This window comes from Nycticebus coucang, chromosome 11 (genome assembly GCF_027406575.1).
Source record: "Nycticebus coucang isolate mNycCou1 chromosome 11, mNycCou1.pri, whole genome shotgun sequence".
Taxonomy (NCBI): Eukaryota; Metazoa; Chordata; class Mammalia; order Primates; family Lorisidae; genus Nycticebus; species Nycticebus coucang.
In genome coordinates this window covers 15289653-15307489 of record NC_069790.1, presented here as the reverse complement: position 1 = coordinate 15307489, position 17837 = coordinate 15289653, and the positions used below count along the sequence as shown (strand labels likewise).

The 17837-nt window shown below is 38.5% G+C and overlaps 1 protein-coding gene and 1 pseudogene across 3 annotated transcripts in view; both read left to right on the top strand.

The window, feature by feature from the left end:
- The window catches only part of SUGCT (succinyl-CoA:glutarate-CoA transferase), a 966251-nt gene that overhangs the window by 633704 nt on the left and 314710 nt on the right, over positions 1 to 17837 (top strand). The gene's annotated exons all lie outside the window — the stretch shown is intronic.
- Positions 11270 to 12941, top strand: LOC128598874 (nucleolin-like; annotated as a pseudogene).

Below are 17837 nucleotides of genomic sequence, written 5' to 3'. Positions count from 1 at the left end.
TTTTCCTATAAGAACTGGATTCCACTCTGTGGAATATAATGATATATAAAAGCATTAAACTGCTCTTCTGAAAATTTCTCCTGCATGGTCACCCCAAGTTCTTTGTGCAACAAGGGAGGGAATTGAATACATAAATAGGAGGAGTGGATACATATATACAGAGAAAAAAATAACTAGAGGGAAACATAACAAAATATTAAATATCTTATCTCTGAGTTGTTGAATTATAGATGATTTATTTATAAAAATTATGCAATATTTCAAACAATAAGCCTGCATAACTTTTATAATCAAACACAAGTTATTTTTACAATGAAGAACATTTATATACATAGAATAGAGGAAAGAATGTACTTGAAATTATTGTATATAAGAAGTAATATCAACTTATTCTGTTTACTTGCTTTAAATCATGAATAAGAATTTCAATTTCTTTTTCTGCTGCTTAAATATATGAAGGATATGTCCATCCTTAAGACCACCACTTAATATCTTCAGATGAAGAAAATTGTATACTTTAAACAGGGTTGAATAGTACTAAGCCTTGGGACAAAGGTACTTTTTAATATGCCTCTTATTGAAAGGGCTTGTCCTAACTTCCTAGACCCAAGGGCCGAAGGAATCAGATCTCCCTAATGGCCAATTTTCCTCTCTGCTAGTGAACAGAGCACTCCACGAGACATATTTACTATTTTAGAGTAGCCTTTTGTATTTTGAGAATTAAGCTAACTTTTCAGCCTCCAAAGGGCCCCAAGTTACTCTTGTCTAAATAAAAAGTACTTGCTAGCTATGTTCTTATAAGTAATATAAGACCCAGTTTCCAGTATGCTGGGAAGAATGGTAATCCAGGACTGATGACCAAACCCCTAATCTAGAAAAACTGGATTCTGAAGAAGTAGCATGGCCACTGGTAATAGTTTGTGGATGTGGGCAGGTGTTATTCCTGGGACTGGCTTCTGGGATGGAAGAATTTGCCATAATTGTCTTCCCCTTGTAGATGCATTCTCCCGATTTTTTTTATTACTCATCTCCTTTGAGGACTCAAATGCACAACTCTTACCCCCTAGATTTTTTTTATCCAGACACTTAAGAAACCTACTTTCTACTTATGGTCATACTGGGCCAAATCTATTAGTCAACTAATTCATGAAACACATTGATGACTTAGAATGACTAACTCAATATACCTGAATACTAACTTCAATATACCTGAACAGTATATTGAGTTAGTCATTCTAACTCTTAATTCATACTGTCCCTGCAACGTAGAAGGGAACATGGTTTTGTTTAGAATAATAAAGGATATATATATATTTTTTTTTGGCATAGGCTCTCACCGAAATATCTTACATTCATTTATTCTTTCTTTCATTCAACACATTCTTGCTGAGCATCTGGTACATACTAGGTACTGTCAGGTGTTCCTGACCATGATGTATGTTTAGTGCACATTTGTGGTTGTTGAATGACTGCTTGACACGGAGCTTCTACAATGCATTCTTCTTCATCTTGGGCTCATGTCTTTTGCCAGTATATAATCAATTATGAAGGATGGAATTCAATGATAAGTTACAGTTATTTCCAAAGATACAATTAATAATTAGATCTACAAGTTCCTTTCCTGGAGCCCTGTTTTCAGGACATTTGGCCGTTGTGACTTTGGATTGGCTCTGCTGTTATTTTTACATAGTGTTAATGTGTTCCTGACATATTTCAGAGACCAGGCTTGTCATTTACTTTGAGGGATCCCATGAATTTCTCTCTTACACTTTTAAAATGAAATTTCAGAATTGAATCAAATTTATTGTTTCAATCAAAATGGATTTGAATTACAGATGTCTGATCCCTTAAAAACAGATCTAAAAAAAGAAAGCTTCCATCAGCTTCAGTTCTTGTTTTCTTATCTCCTACAAAGAAGAACCAAAGCCTTTCTCTAAGACTTTAAAATTCTTTATTGTGTTAAAAACGTTGGTACATGTTAAGCTGAGTATGTTGTATTTGTATTTTAAAATTTGTTTCATCAAAGTTGTATAATCCACGAGCAAGTTGTTGTATGCTTTTTTGGAATGTGATTATTGCTCATAAAAGTGGTTTTAATTGAAAATTTTATATCATGGATAGCCTATAGCAATGTTAGATGCACATACCTATATTTATGTCTATAATTTATTTTTTAAGATTCCCTATACAACACTATTTTGAAATTACTAAAGGGGTTTTCCTTCCTTTTTGTTATTCATCTGGGTAACTTAAAAAATATTGCTGTTATGTTCAATTGTTGGCACTGTTGCAGGCAACTAAAAGCTTAAAATTATTCCCTCCCTGCTCCCCAAGCCACATCTAAAAGGTCACAAAAGGAAACACACAATTCAAATAATCTCCATGCTATATCTGAGATTAACTTGGACACAGATGTTTTAGCTTACAGTTTGATCTGGCATAATATATACATTTTACAAAATCCTGTTTTGTATTGCTTCTATAAACACTGAAGTCTGATAAAAGTGTATTGATTTTTCTGCTATTTAAAAGCTTTTGAACCAGTGCTTAAAGCAAGTTTTCTCCAAGGTCTAAATTAACTCTTTTAGCTTTTGACTGTGATTTCCGTGTGGGGGTTTGTGTGCGCATACAAGTATGTGTTTGTTTATGTTTGAAATGGATTAGAATGGCAAACCATTTTGTGGTCTGCCATATTTTACTTGCTAGGGATAATCATTAGACTTTGTTCTTGATTTTTTTTTCCCCCTTAGGAGATGAAATGATTCAACACTATTCATTACTGCTCATTTCCTAACCACACTGTAATCATTACAGGCATAGATATAATCTGAAAAGTTATTGAAAATATTAATGCAACATGAATAAGGTTTTCTTCTCACACTCTGGCATTTAAGTATGGGCATGATACTTCCTCTTCTTAGTCCCTAGGCCTTTTGTCCAACTGACCTAAGGAAGTGACTCCAAGAATATCACCCCAGGTTAAGCCTTGCTTTCAGAGTTGTTCTCACACTCTCTTCTTTGCTGTCCAGCAGTCTAACAGGAGGTGCTGCGTCCCTTGTGTGAGGACACAGCAGCCATCACACCTGCAGGTAGTCTGCTCTGTCTTCAGACCAGAATCACAACCCAGAGAACTCCAAATTTAACATACCAAAAGAAATTTCCAATACAGCAACACCACAACCTTTTGAAGGTATAAAAGGTTGCTGTTAAGAGGAATCTGTTATCTCTTATGATGATGTAAAATGACAAGTTCTAAGTTAGACAAGACACTAGGTAGCATGAGGGCTTATTGGACTTTTTCATTTTCAAAAGGTTGTCCTATGAATGATTCCATTTGAGCCTCAGTATAACTTTCTGAGGTACGTATTTTATTATCAATAGTATCATTTTGCAAATGATGAGAGAGGGCAAATGATAGAGGCAGGAATGTAAATTCTGCTTTTTTTTTTTTCTTTTACCAGTCAGAAAGGTCTTGTCTCTCTGGATATAATGGGCAAACAAGCATTTAATTCAGTGGAAAGTTAGTTAAATGGCTATTTTGTGGTGGTGTGCCACATTTCCTAATTTGTAAATTATCACACTGTATACTGCACAGTATAATACAAATAAAAATATTTATCTATCTCACACACACACACACACACACACACACACACACACACCTTTCAAGGACAGGGGGCAAAAATAAATGAAAAGTCCCTAACTAGAAGCCTATAAGTTTTTTTGTATTTTTGAAGATTCTCAACCTTTAGACTTTCTTCAATGATATTTATAGAAAATTAAAATCTATTTCAATGATTATCATAAAAATACTTTAAGAGAGAATTTGCTCCTCAGCTCCCAGAGGTTGCCCGCCTCACTGGGACAGAGTCTCCAATCCACACAGGACCAGGCACTTTGGATGTGAGGAATGAACTTGGGATCATTAAAAGCCTCATCTCAGGATATGTATACTGCCAAGGACCTAGAAGTCCATTGCTTGAAATCCCAGGTAATGGAGAAGAGATTTAGGAGGCATGGATTTAGATTATAAGGAGACACAATCTAGAGGTAATAGGTAAGGAGAGCCTAAGGGGACATTCGAGCCCTCCTTTTCCTCCAGTGGTTGCTGAACCTTTGGCAGAGTCACTGCTCACCAGATCAGGAAGGTATGAAATGTCATCCTTTTGCTCAACATCTCTTCCCATGTGTCTGTATATCTGCTTATTTTACCCACCAAACTTGCTTTTATTATCTTCAGCTCTGTAGAGCCAACACATCTCTGTAGGAACAAACTGAATCTAATTCTGCTTCTCACATCCCTGACAGAACTGTCAGCTTCATTTCCATCATGAAATCTTGGTAGCTCTTAAGGGTGTCAGAACTCAGTGTTTCCCATTCCAGGTTGGATTGGCACAGCTGGGCGGAGAGGAACCATCTTTAGACTTGTGAACTGAGCAACTTGGACTGACAAACCACTGAGAAGACACAAATGTGGTTTGAATTTCTACTGTAAAATCTCAACTAGTTCAATGAATTAATTGATAGTTGGGAGTTGCATTACGCTATGAAACAAGCAGAGCCTTTTTGATCAGTTGTTTATTCTGAAGATAAAATCATTGTCTTAGAAGGCTTTTAATTTTAAGTCTCCAATCCTGACCTAAATGATTGGGTTGATACTGTTTTTCATTTAATTGGAAAAATTAGTAGGCAGAAATTTATGCAGCTGCTCTCTTGCCAAAATAGGTATCCAAAGTTGATGATGAGTAGCTGGCTGCCATAAAAATGAAGCCTGCATAGGCCACATTGTTATAAAACCTTGCTTTTAATGCAAGGAATATATGAGTTTCAAGAAAAATTACTATGTTGGGGGTCATAGCTCAGTGCTGATTGTATTACATTCCAAAGAGTGAGATGACTTCTAATTACCTGAAGTTGCTGCTGCTTATATGCTTAAGGAAGACTTATTTTAAATATTTTTGTGGGAAATACTATATGTTTTTCATTCTGCTTTTTAATTAGTATGTACTAAAGATTGCATTTTCTGAAGGACATAGGGTTAATGCTATAGATAATTATTTTTTCATTTATTTATTCAACAAATATTTGCTGAGTGCCCATCCAATACCAGTTACAGTATAAACTGGGTCTTACAGAAACCAAGCCATATGAAGAATGGGGAGAGAAAAGTTCCAAGCAGGGAGGATAGCACACACGTCCCTGAGGTGGGACAGTACTTGGTAAGGTCTGTGGAACTGAAGAACAGTGTGGTTGGAGCTTAGTGAGAGAGACAGGAACAGAACAAGAAGGGACTGAAAAAGGTAGACTGGAATGCAGTTACACCTTGAGGGGCTGTTGATGTGCATAGAGCTATTACCCTGAAAGCAAATGGCAAAATAAATAAAGGATATAATGTATTTATTCTGTGATGCTTCTGATGTCTTCTCCCCAGTTTCTTCCTTCACTATTAATTCTTTGATTTTGCAGCAATTGTCATTTCTGATCCCAGTAACTTAACCTTTTTTCTTTCTCATTTGCTTTTCTTTGGGCTGGAGAATTTAGACATTCACTAATTAGCATTATATCTAAAATGAGGGTAAAACAACAGTGAGTTTGAGACAGAGACACTGTCCTTGAGGCAAAAGCTACTAAGCGTCTATAAATGTGCCACTGTCCTTCTGGGCCTCAGTTTCCTCATCTGTAAAAGCAGGCTAATGATTAAAGCACCGTGCAAGTGCCCCAGCTCACCACATCTTAATTATCCTCAAGCATCAACTACTTTTTGAAATAACAGCATCCCCACTGCATTAATATTGACTAGGTGAAAGATAAACATTAACATGCTGAGAATCACTGTCTAAAGGAGATCAATACTCAATTATAAACCATCTTTTCTGTTAGTTTTATCTGACTACAAAACACATTATGGGAAAATGTAAACTCAAGTGCAAATTATAGTTTTGAGTTCCATGTCTAAGGATTTCTGCAGTGGGAGGAGCATGCTATGGTTTCCTGTTCTCAAATTCTATATTCTAAACTTTCTGTACATAGGAGTGTAAGGTGTGGGAGACACACAACTATTAACTCTTTCAGGGAAGAAGCTGTTGCTTCTATTTTCATATCAACTACAGCATTTGTCACAGGATTTTATGCGAAATAAATGCCTAAGACAGTGTCTATTGAATGAATGTATCAATGAATAAAATCCACTGGCTTGAATCTGACTTAAATCTTTGCTAACTGGATCAAGAGTTACCATACAATTACTTTTCTGTCTTTAGAAAAGTTTTTGTCAGGCACCACTTTCTTAAAAATAAAATATGAGTATGTGATATTCTAAAATTCTCCTAGATTATGTAGGAATATGTAAGATGCTGTTCAAGTGTCTCAGGAGAAGGCGGTTAGTAAGCAACACCAAATAGTCAGACAATGTTCAACCTCAGCAAAATATTTGCAAAGTAGCAATCAAGTGACTTCTTTCTTTGCTTTTGGGGTCAGAATCTGTCCACTTACCTTCAAACCTCACTCCTTGCTAATTGCAATGAGGGACGAGAGGAAGGCAGGGTGCTGGACGAGTGCTGACAGCTGTCCGGAATGAGGCATCTTGTTTCCTGCAGGCCCAGGTCTGCTTAGCATTACACAGTGCTTAGCTTTGGTCAGGATGTGGTCAGTGTTTTCTGAAAGGTGTATGAGAAACTGGCTCACCAGGAGAAAGCTCCTGAAAATTTACACGAGGCATGCAAATTTTACTGTCCAAAATTGCCTATAAAAATTCAAAGGGGAAAAGAAAATTTATTGGTTTGGCAGCAAGGAAAATATTTCTTTTTCCTCCCCAAAGGAAAAAAGTTCCACAGGGCTTATAGTCAGTACTTAGAGAGAAAGAAATTCATTCCTAGAAGTATTTTGGGATCACTGGCTGTAGGGTGGCTTGGGATCATTCATTAATGACTATAATTCTGGAGAGCATTATGGAAGGCAGGGAAGGAGAGATGACAAGCTGGAGTGGTGGTCCTTGTAGGGGCGGCGGGTGTACTGGTAATGCAACAATCCTTGAAGAGCCTGGAGAAGTAGTGGGAACTAGGCACTGGATTTATCTGTGCCTAAACCTTAATAGGGGTCATCTTTAGTTTAAAGAGCAAAGGTTGAAAAAAGCATCTGAGGAAAAACCTTAACACCTCTGGAAGAAATTTAAGATTTTAATCTCATGTTGCAATGGTGTTTGAAGTATTAATTTTTCTTAATAAGCAGCTAATTGATTATTATCAGGTCCCTGATAGCTTTAGATTTTGATTTTTGCTGTGACTAATAATGAAGGAAGGATGTGTCAGAGAAAGACTTGGATTATCTCGTTATTTCCAAATCAAAAGGTGACATTGGTAGCATTCGTGGTGTCATCAGACTTCTGCAAAACAAGAGAAGACAGGATATAAGCCATGTGGGTAGGTGATTCATCTCGAAGAAATCTGTCCTCTGGATTGTTTGATGAGTGGGCTGAGAAACCCTGGGACTGAGGAAGGATCTTGGAGGGACAGACGTGCATCCCATCACAATGTGTGTGTAAGCACAGATAGTCACTGTGAGCTGAGATCTCCTAAAACTGCTTGCTCAGCCTTTCCTAATACCAGACAACCTAAAAACAAATCCTATCTTTTACCAAAACTGCATAAAGCAGCTCCTCTGGGCCCCTGCTTTGACAGGATTCATTCTGAAATGATCCTGTGTTATACAACCAATACAGCAAATCTGTTACTTTTATAACAGAAGAATCCGACAAAGTCCAGCTGTGGATCTTTAAATTGTCATCATGTTGCTCAGGAACAGAACAACTGTTTGAATCAAAGCCAAAGATGTCCTTGAATCATTTGGTATCAGGGCACTAATGAGCTCTGCAGACATTTCGAATTCCTTTCCCTTCCCCGCTTTTCCTCCCCATCCACCTTTACCCAGGTGTGACTTAATCCAGTCGATTTTCCCTTAAGTAATAAGCTGTCACACACATACGCTTTGCACACACACACATTTGTACACATGCATGCATACATACGTATATATAAGATTTATAGATACACTTTTTTTGTATTGTGAAGTGAGTTTTCAAAAGAGTGACTTTTAAAAAATAAGCCCCGACACTTTTACTGATCTGTTTTATTAATAGGTATGTAAAGGTGAAGCTTCAATTTTCACTTTGTCTAGGCCTTCAGAGCTGACGGATACCCTAACGATTTGCTAATCTGGCTCTTAGTTTTTGGAGATGAAACAACTTAGGCCCAGAATTTGAAGAGATTTCCCCACGATCCCCAGGTGGTGCCTGGTAGGGCCAGACTTGAACCAGGTTATCCAACTCCTGGTACTCTTTCCGCTAGAGCACATGATTTGAGAACCTTATTCATATTCCTTACTTTCCATTTTTCTCCACTTTAAAATTGTCTGCTATAAATGAAACATTTTTATTAATCTAGTTTTTCTTAGTGTTTTCATGGTGAATTTGTGAAGTGATGTTGCCGAAGTCCTGTGTTATATGAGCACATGTAATTTCAGTCTGCTAGTATGCTCACCGCTCCCTGCCCCGCCCCTCCCACATCGTGAGATGAATTCCCACCTATATCCAGGACTCAAGGCCTTGTTCAAAGCAAAACCTCTCCCGGGTAGTCACTTCCTTTACCCTCGACAGCCCGTCTCTTCTATGTTAGTCTAGTATGTCTTTTGTACATGTGAGCGTGAGCACTTGTAACTGAATTGTATTTATTTATTCATTCACTCATCCTCTTCTAGCTACAGTTTTACAAGATAAAAAGTGAAATGCTTTATATAAAAAACCTCTAAATAAATTAGAAATAAAGGTAAAAAGAGGTTTAAGTTTCTGAAGCTGTTTCTCATCTTGAAGGTGGGGTGCTGTTAGCTTAGTCTTCCAGCAGATTGTGAATCACCTTCCAATCAACTGACACAGATGAACACTTACAAACTTACATGTTACAAATGACACTGGAGTTGCTCCTAAAGACACTATGCCATAAAATCTTCACGACAATCCTGGGGAGGTAAGTTGGCATAACGGATGTATAGACGTGTATGTCGGCGCTGAGCGGCAGACAGAGGCACCCCTGGTCTGAAGTCTGCCGTGTAGCTGAATCTGACACCCAAACTCGGCCGTTTGTGTCAGCGTTCAAGATCCCTCCCCATATGGCTCTGTCTTTATCTCATTAAGCACCTTCTTTAGCATGCCTGTGCTTCAACAAGATGTAAGCAGGGCTGACAGAGGGATGTTAAAAGTTTTGGAAATTTTGTAATAAATTATTTGGATTGTCTGCCTCGTATGTAAACATTCAAAAGTTGCTGCCACCAACATAAAAAAAGTTAGGACTGTTAACACTGTTAAAAGAAGGAGACCCAGGCTCCCTCAATCCTCTCTTTGTTATCATTGCCTTTGTTTCTTCTGTTTACAACTAGTCTGATATAATTACTTACCTCAGTTACTTTTCTTTAAAAAAAGGGGGGGGAGGATGGGTGGAGGGAGGGTAGTTGGTGGGACCACACCTACAGTGCATCTTACAAGGGTACATGTGAAACTTACTAAACGTACAATATAAATGTCTTAACACAATAATTAAGAAAATGCCAGGAAGGCTATGTTAACCAGTGTGATGAAAATATTTCAAATTGTGTATAAAACCAATCAATGCATGGTGCCCTATGATTGCATTAATGTACACAGCTATGATTTAATAAAAAAAAAAAACAAACAAAAACTAACCAGTGAAAAGTAGTTCTTTAATATCTGGGGTAATGGAGAATAGGGGGTGGAATGTTTAAGTTACCAATTGATTCAAATTGTAGAGGCTTGCTGTCCGGTAGCTTCCTCCCACTAATTTCTTTTTTTGTCAGAACTTTGAATCAATAGCATACATAAATTTCAACTGTTCTTCTTTTCACCTTTTAGAAGTCCTATTTGTTCAGTAACAAGTCCTGTTTGTCATGTATAGAATGGTAAGAGACAAAGTGAAGCTAAACTTTCTTAGTATTCTCAAATTGAATCACTCGTACCTGAATAATTATGGTAATTCTTCTCCTGTTTTTAAAAAACTAAACAGTATTGTTGAGCTATGACAAATAATTCTTTTATAATTCATTGTCATTCAAGTTTTGCATTTATCAATTAGTACTGAACAGTAAGAGATAGGCCCTTTTATTTATATAAAAAAATAAAACTCAGGAAGCTTATTTAGCTGAGTTATTTGAATTACTCAGCTCTAGTGGCAGAGCAGGAGTGTGTTTAAAATAATTAAAAATGATGAAAAGTGTCTATCTGTTGATAGAACAACAGAAGCCAAAATGTGAATGTTAGCTTCAGCTTTGCAGCTTGTGGTTACTAACTATTTTGTCTGCTTCCTTGCAACTGTCAGACAAGGGAGGCAGGTTTTAGAAAGGCAGTAGAGGAAGACAGAGAAACAGGGCTACCCTTACCAGAGGAAAATTCTTATACATGGTTTGGTTAGAAGCTATTTCATCCCACCAAAAGGATGAAAAGTCTCAGCAGTGTGTTGAAAGCAGAGAAAATGTAAGTCAGGGAAATCAGAAAGCACTGTTAGTGCAGAACCACATATGTGAAAGTTAGTGCCAGGGAAAAAGGCATTGCTATTCAAAATGTGGCGACTGGTTAGGGTAGTCCAGGTGGTCAGCAAGATTAGAAAGAAGGAGTTTCCAGTATTGTCGTTGATTTTTATGGGCAAAGACTTGGCTGAGTCTGTTTAGAGTCTGTGTTTTTTAATATTTTTCTTATCATTTCAACTTGCTCATCAAATAAAATATCAATATAGTATAAAAGTGACAGTGGTAGAGTTGCTGTGGTTAAAGTGAGGGAGGAGGCCTGGGCCCCCTGCCTCTTCAGATGCAGATCCTCAAGCACCAGATTTCCTCAGATTTGCTTAAGCATCATTTTTCCCCTGGCATAGATACCTTACAGGGAAATGTGATTGGTCATCCTTTTTGTCATTCTATTATCTTGGGGCCAAGCACAGTGAAACTCAGACTAGTGGTTTTCAATGTGTAGCCCTAGACCAGCAATATCATTTTGTATTTTGATAAACTGCCCTGAATGGTGCTAGTTTTTTTTAATAGGCACTTATTTGCTCCACAAAGGCTGGTAAAGGTAGCTGTTTCGGGAAGGGTCAATGGTGTAATGGTGTGCTCCCAGCCTTTTGGAGAAAGCTATCAGGGAGGCGTGAGGGGTCCCACCTATCCAGAAAGTCTGCTCCACCTACCCTTTTCACAACTCTGTCAATATCTTCCTCCTTCTTATTCTGCTGTGCAACTTCTTCCTATGGAGTCTCTTGTAGGTTTCTGGCTCTTTCCCAAGAAGGAAGACAGTGATGATGATAATGATGAAGATTAGGAGGAGGATGAATTTGAACCATCAGTAATGAAGGATGAAGACAAGGATGATGAAGGTGATGATGATGACGACGATGATGAAGGGTGACTCTTAAGAAGCAGCTGTGGAGACCACACCAGCCAAAGAAAAGAAAGCTTCTGAAAAAGCTGTTCCTGTGAAAGCTAAGATGTTGGGTGAGGAGGAAAATGAGGATGAAGATGATGATGAGGAAGATAATAAGGTGATGAAGAGGAAGAGTCCATCAAAGAAGCATCTGGGCAGTGAAAGAAGGAAATGACAAAGCAGAAAGCAGCTCCTGAGCCAAGAAACAGAAAGTGGAAAATCTGCCCCCCAATTAAAAACTAGTATCAGTCATATTTGCTAAAAATGATCTTGCTGTTGTGGATGTCAGAATTGGTATGACAAGAAAGTTTGGCTATGTGGATTTTGAATCTCCTGAAGATCTGGAAAAAGTCTTAGAGCTCACTGGTTGAAAGTCTTTGGCAATGAAATTAAACTAGAAAAACCAAAAGAGAAAGACAGTAAGAAAAATGAAGATGCAAGAACACTTTTGGCCAAAAACCTTCCTTCCAAAGTTACTCAGGATGAATTGAAAGTATTTGAAGATGCTATGCACATCAGAATAGTCAGCAAGAATGGGAAGAGTAAAAGGTTTGCTTATATTGAATTTAAGGCTGAAGCTGATGCAGAGAAAACATTCGAAGAAAAGCAGGGAACAGAGATTGATGGGTGGTCCATTTCCCTATACTACACTGAGGAGAAAGGTCAAAGTCAAGGCTACAGAGGTGGAAAGAATAGCACTTGGAGTGGTGAATCAAAAACTCTGGTTTAACCAACCTCTTCCATAATGCAACAGAAGAAACTTTGCAGGAAGTATTTGAGAAATATTTATCAAAGTGCCCCGGAACCCAAATGGCAAATATAAAGGTATGCATTTATAGAATTTGCTTCATTTGAAGATGCTAAAGAAGCTTTAAATCCCTGTAATAAAAGGGAAATTGAGGGGATAGCAGTCAGGCTGGAGTTAACAAGCACCCAGGGAGTCACCGAATGCCAGAAGCCAGCCGTCCAAAACTGTCAAAGGTCTGTCTGAGGATACCACTGAAGGGACATTGAAGGAGTTGTTTGAAAGCTCTATTTGTGTAGGGATAGTCACTGACAGGGAAACCGGGTACTCCAAAGGGTTTGGGTTTGTAGACTTCAACAGTGAGGATGATGCCAAAGCTGCAAAGGAGATCATGGAAGATGGTGAAATTGATGAAAACAGAGTTACCTCAGACTGGGCCAAGCCTAAGGGTGAAGGTGGTTTTGAGGGTCATGGTGGAGACAGAGGAGGCTGGGGTTGTGGGAGAGGAGGCAGAGCCGGATTTGGTGACAGAGGCCCGGGAGGCTTTGGAGGCCAAGGAGGCTTCCAAAGTGGAAGAGAAGGAGGAGGAGGCCACAAACCACAAGGAAAGAAGACAATGTTTGAATAGCTTCTTTGTTCCTCTGTCTTTCCCTCTTCTGTTTGAAAAAAAGGACTCTGGAGTTTTTACTCTGTTACCTGATCAATGACAGAGACTTCTGAGGACATTCCATGACAGTGTACAGTCCTGTGGTGTACTTGGAAATCCATATAGATAACATTTCAAGGGTGATGCCTTGTTGGTTTTGACTGGATATTCATATCAACTTTTTAAAAGAGATGAGTGATAGAGCTAAGCTTTACCTGTAAGTTTTGAATTCGTATTGTTTCCCATCCTATGTACAAAACCAATTTTTCCTATAAATTGTGGAGGGGTTTTTGCATTGAGGGGGTTGTAAAGGAAAGATATTTTATCATGGTTTTTGCTTCAGTGGCTTTAGGGGAAATTAAAAGTCAACTCTGGAAAAAAAATCCTTGGATTTTTAAGAATTCTTTTTTGTCTTATGTGCCTAGATGTACTTTATTACTAATTCCACTTAAAACACAATGGTCTCTTTCCATCTGCAGCCTTTCTCTCTTCCTCTTGAAGGAATATTTAAAATTATTTGTTTTATAATTATTTTTCCTCTATTAGTTTTTCTTCCTTACACGTATATTTTTATTGTTCACATGTATGGTTCCTGGATTGGTCTTACAGTGACTTATCTTTCTTTTCATGATTTCTGCCTCTGTGCATGTTTTTTCTTTGATTTTCTGGGCTACTAATTTGACTTTCAAAAGAGACCAATCTCTTCATCAGTTCATATACTTTTTAAAAAATTAAAGATTATGTCATCTTTTCTCCAGTCTCCATGTTTCTCCAATCTTATGGTTAGGGCAACATAGGTGGATGTGGTCATGGGAATGGGAGGGGCTGGTTGTCTCTGACCCCCATGCAGCAGTACGCAGGTTGTGACTTTCATATCTAGATACCAGAAAGCCTCTCAGGTCCCTGGTCTCCATGCCATCTCCCATCCTCACAGGAGAACACTCAGCCCGGCTGTTTAGTACTCCTTAGTATCTTGGGCCCCAAGGATACCATAGGCCCACCTTTTCAGACAAATGCCCGGACTTCTCTGTGTTGGACTCAGAGCAACAAGAAGGCCCAACGGGGGTGCAGAATCCCAATCAGTTATCTGTAGTGTGACTATATCCCAGGTTCTGCTTAACCCAAGAAAAGTCCATGGGTTGGAGTGAGGTTGGGAATGGAAAGCAACAGAGTTGTGTTAAGCCACCTCATTTCCAGTACTAAGCCAGCCTTAGTGGAAAAATAGAGAACTTGCCAGTGTTTAATTCTTTCAGGGGAATATTGCAAGTACACACTTAAAAAAAAAAATCTATAAATGTTTTTCTTTTGGCTTCATATTGATAAGGTACCATATTCTAAGTAGTTTCACAGCAGTTTGAGACTTATGCTGACACACACACACACACATATATTTGCTTCTGATAGTTTCAAAACTATAAACATATGTTTTATTGCTTGAGCAAAATATACCTTTCCATTGGTTGGCTTACACATTCATAAAATCCTAAGAAACCTTAATATTCATCTCATTGTAGAGATGTTATCAACAGATATTTCCCAATGAGTTCTTTCTTTCCCTCCCTCCCTCCTTCCCTCCCTCCCTCCCTTCCTTCCTTCCTTCCTATCAGTGTCTCCTTCTCTAACTTTGCACTGTAGACATAGATTTCTCTGTTCCTCTAACACATTGGTTTTTAACCTTTGTTCTACATCACAATCATAGGGGACTTATTTTTTTTTTTTTTTTTTTTTTGTGGTTTTTGGCCGGGGCTGGGTTTGAACCCGCCACCTCCGGCATATGGGACTGGCGCCCTACTCCTTGAGCCACAGGCGCCACCCATAGGGGACTTATTAAAACAGATATTTCTGGGCCTCTCCTCAGAGTTTCTGATTCACTAGAACCATTTTTTGAGAACCCCTTGTCTAACTAGTGTAAAAAATTATCCTTGTTCGCAGAGAGCTGCTTTATGGTTGCACAGAAAGTCCCATATCCTTGGAAAACCCTCAGTCCTGGAAAAACCAGGAAGGTTGCTCACCTTGTTGTAACACACTTGGCAGTACATTGGAATCTTCCAAGTAGTTTTCAAAAATACCGTTGCATTCTCCTTCTCGACAAAAGAGTCTCATATCAGAAGTTTGTGGTGTAGCACAGGCATCTGGATATTTAAAGGCTTCCTAGCTGATTTTAATCAGAGGTTCATTAACCTCTGCTCTAATCTCAAGGCTCACTGTCATAGGAAGACTTTTGTACTTATATGTCTCCACTTGGAATGTTTTTCCTCCTAAGTGGTTCTCAGTCTTGTCCATAAGAATCAGCTGGGGAATATTTATGCAATACCAATGTTCAGGCCCCTCCACCCAAGCCAGTTGAAATCAGAGAACGTTCTCAGAGAACGTGACCCAGCATTGATAGTCCTTAATTCCCTAGGTGATTCTCTTGGGAAGCCAAGAGTGAAAAGTATTATGCTCTCTCAGCTAGCTCAAGCCATTCAGTGAAAAAGACCCATCTGCCTTATACATTCAATTTAAATTAGCTCCTCAGCTGCCTTTCCTGACACTTTGTAAGAGCACTTATCACTTTCTGATGTTTTCTTCTTTAATTCTCTTTCTTCTCCCCACAAATACAATGTGAGCTCCATGAAAGCAAGAGCTATGCCTTATTCATCCCTGCATCCCCAGTTCTTTTTGCAGTGTCTAGAACATGTAAGCAGTTAATAAATGTTAATTCATACCTGTAATGTGCTGGGCACAATGTGTGACCCCTGGGACAGTACAAAAATGAACAACAATAATGACAGCAACAGACAAAATAATAGTCCTTCATAAACCTCAGTCTAGTGGACTACTTTTTAAAACAATAATACGTTACTCCATTAGAACCTGAGAAATGTAAATGGTTAAACATTTGGTTAAAGGGGAAACAGTTCACTACTTAAATCTTCCATTAGCATTGTGCCTTTTTATTGTAATTACCACTGGTAATATTTATGTGGTTAAATTAACTTGGTGATTTACAGAAACTGAAGTCATAGTTCAACCCTGCCTTTTGACAACCCGAGTCATAGTTTCTGGTCTTTATGAATTTCTTCTGCTTTCCCTTGTAGCTTGGTGGGTTGAGGAGCTGTGAACGGTTCACCCTCAATGTCAGGTCCATGGTAGGATCCTCCTGGTGGTCCTAGAACAGAGGTGAGGAAATACTGTGCAGTTCTTTACTTAAGTGGACAGACAAATGAAAGAATCCAAGAACACACACAGAACAAATGTGTAAACAAGTGCACACTCATCCATTTTTATGGGAACAGACATAATGGTGTGGGGGTGCTGTAGCACCTGCAGTGTGTAGATCCTAGAGTGTTTAGTCAGAAGATGGTGACAAATCTCAACAGCAGAAATTTAAATGGAGGAGGAATTCAGTTGGGGAGATAAGGACTCAGCATTGTAGGTCTAGTGAGTGACACGTGCCAAGTCTCAGGGAATGTGTGGTCAAAGAAGGTAGCCCTGCGCTAGTTCTAGGGAGCCCTACCTGGACTGCAGCAGGGCGGTTTAGGGATTTCATAGACTTAGCACTTCTTCATGCTACCTTTTCCTCTGAAATAATTCATCTATCTGGTCAGGATTATTGTACAATGACAGAGATAATTGTAAAGTGATTTATCTAGCCATATATATAAACAATCTATACAGCCGAGGTAGACAAGATAAGGAAAGAAACCTCAATTTTGCCCAGATTATTTAGATTTATTATATATTTAATTATTAAGCCACTAGAAATACTTAATCTAGAGCTTTATTTTTCCAGTGAAAAATTATAGAGAGAAATCCATTAGTTAAATGAAGCATGAATGTGAACATTTTCCATATGCAATATACAAAATGTACATATGTGTATAGTGTGCATATATCATACATCTATGTGGTTATCAGTCCGTCTTTCTGTATAAGTGAAATGACAAACTTAGTTCATTAAAAGGTAGTGATCATTCTGTTATACTTAGAAAAGATGCTTAAAATATGTTCTTTTAGAATTTAAAATATTATATTTATGTTCCCAGTGATGGATTTTTAAGAAAAGTGGTAGCTCACTTACACACAAGGTCTCCTTTGTCTTTGGAGTTACTTCAAATTGCTGTCTTTTGAGTTGCTGAAATCCCAAGCCACTCTGCCAAAGGCCAAACAGACCCTCAGAATTCCAGGCAGCCATGCCTTGCCCTTTGTTTAGAGTCAAAGGAAGAGTCAGCCCACCATCATTCCACAAAGCACAGGCATTGTGGCGGATTAGGAGAAAGGCACAGGACATTTCTTTCTTTTTGTTTTTTTTAGAGACAGAGTTTCACCCTGTCACTCTCAGTAGAGAGCTGTGACATCACAGTTCACAGCAACCTTCAGCTCTTGGGCTTAGGCGATTCTCTTGCCTCAGCCTCCTGAGTAGCTGGGACTACAGGCGCCTGCCACAACACCCAGCCATTTTTTTGTTGCAGTTTGGCTGGGGCCAGGTTCAAACCCACCACCCTTGGTATATGGGGCCATCGCCCTACTCACTGAGCCACAGGCACTGCATGGCCTAAATGATTAGGATATTTCTTAATCAATTTGTAAGTCATGAGATGTATGACATTTTGGTCAACTGAGAACTGAATGGATGATGGTTCCATAAGATTATAACCATATTTTTTCTGTACCTTTCCATGTGTAGGTATGTTTATTTATTTTTTTAATTTAATCATAACTTTGTACATTGATGCATTTATGGGGTTTAGTGTACTGCTTTGATACACAATGTGAAATGCTTACATTATACTAAATAACACATCTATCACAATTATACTCATTTCTTAATTCTTTTGAAATGTACCATTGCATCGTGCACATTAGGTGATGCCCCCCCCAAATGCCCTTCCTCTTCCCTAGGTATGTTTAGATACATAAATTCTTACCATCGTGTTACAGTTGCTGACAATGCTATACAGATTTGTATCCCAGAAGCAAGAGACTGTACCATA